The sequence below is a fragment of the Eubalaena glacialis genome, chromosome 7 (genome assembly GCF_028564815.1).
Source record: "Eubalaena glacialis isolate mEubGla1 chromosome 7, mEubGla1.1.hap2.+ XY, whole genome shotgun sequence".
Taxonomy (NCBI): Eukaryota; Metazoa; Chordata; class Mammalia; order Artiodactyla; family Balaenidae; genus Eubalaena; species Eubalaena glacialis.
Window position 1 is genome coordinate 30,258,048 of NC_083722.1, and position 2,085 is coordinate 30,260,132.

Sequence of the window (2,085 nt, forward strand, 5' to 3'; positions counted from 1 at the left end):
AATTTAACTTTTCACTCATTGGGTTGAACTTCTGCTAATGAGTCCAAATTAGTGGAGACCTACTATTTATCAAGAATTAAGGTCAGTCCTGGGGGGGAGGGGAAGGGATAAATTAGGAATTTGGGATTAACAGATACACATTATTATACATAAAATAGATAAACAACATGGACCTACTGTATAGCACAAGGAAGTACATTCAATATCTTGTAATAACCTATAATGGACAAGAATCTGAAAAGGTATATTTATATACACATATATATATATGACTGAATCACTTTGCTGTACACCTGAAACATTGTCAATCAACTATACGTCAATCAAAAAAAAAAAAATAAAAAAAATTAAGCTCTGTCCAGAACGAGAATCCTGATGGTTCCTAATCTATGGATGTTCAATATGTGAGACCCATATTTTGCAGAATGTTCTATAAAGGATTAAGGGATAGACTTTGTTTATTTTAGTTGTTGTGGTGGAATATATTACAACCTTAAAGATTTTTAAAACTGTGAAATAATTTGCTCATTTTCCCTACCACATGGTATAGACTAGTTTTGAAAACAAAACATCTGTGGCAGAGCCAGTCTTGGCTATTTCATTAAAAAAAAAAAGATCCTATTCCAGTTTTACCACAAACCTCTTCCAGCTCCTGAGGAAGAAAATAATTCAGCTCTCCAACCCCTATTAGACAGGCAGAGGGACCCCCATCTCCAGCCCAAAACCCATGAAAGAAGTTGATTCTTCGGTTACACCATTATTCAGAAAAATATTACTAGCTCAATGATTACATATATTAATTCAATAATATAAAACAAAGGAATAGCTACAGTCAACAGGTTGTGGCTTAGGCGACCATAACTGGCTGAGTAGTGATTGCATTTGGACAGAAATCAAGGTAACAGGGAAGACAGAAGGGCTGGTACAGATGTGGAAGCAGGGATTCCATGTTTTTACAATCACTCCTGTAGCTGTACTATGTAAGCCAGATTATTTTTACCATTAGAGACATAAGTTATATAATAAGCCTGCCAGCTGACACTAGATGTCATTATATGGGGATCTGGGCAGTGTCTCTGGCACTCGCTGGCCCCCTCATGCATCGTTTTCCGTGCTGTGCACTGTGGTCAACAGCTGCACCATGCCTGTTTCACAGGGGTGGGTCGTGAATACAATCGTGTCTTCCATAAAAAGTTTGCAGAGCCAGGCAGTGTCATCTGAACAGAGTCCAACAATGCTCAGCGATCCATGTAACAGACAGGCCTGTTTTCACTACTCTGCTCTCTAATCAGCATATGCTGTTCTCTGACTGTTTTGGGAGAACATAGGGGAGCTTATTCTAGGGGGACAAAGACATAATCCTGGGTCACCCCGTTCCAAGTTGGGGCAATTTCAATGGACAGGGCTCTGGAGACTTGGAACAACCTGTACAACATCATTGTCACTGGGTCTGGGTAAACAGAGACACCAGCTTCCCTCTTAATCCCCATCCCACACGTGGAAAACCATAAACTCAAGTCACTACAAATAAAAGGCCATGGAAGAGGGCCCAGACACCCCTGGGGATGGTATGATGCATTTGGAAGGAAGCCTTTGGGGCAGGGACTGTCTCTCTATGAGAAGTTGAGAGAAAGAGAAAAAACAAGGACCAAAATGTTTGCCTCATTTAATTAAATATCAGCAGGACTGTCTATTCATTTTACAGTCCCAGTATACCAGACAGGGAAGGTGAGCCCTGGAGGGGACCCAGAGCTACTGGCTTTGCTCTCCATTTTAACGGCTTAAGTTGTTGAAGCTTAAGTTGTGACAACCAAGCAGATACTATTGCCCATTGCATGGTGGTCAGAATTAGGCCTGGGAATTCTGTAGATGGACAAATTCAGAGGAGCTCAGAGTCACTGCTACAATTTATGATAAATATAGTTGCGATTAAACTGGCAAACTGTGCACATGCCTGCACTCCCTCTGACCTAAAAATACCACTGATTACAAAAAAACCTGAAAAATTAATCCACTGTGGTAAGGGAGCAGAAGAAACAAGGCCAAAGAAGACTTCCTGAAAGAGGCATCAGACCCGAAGTTCAT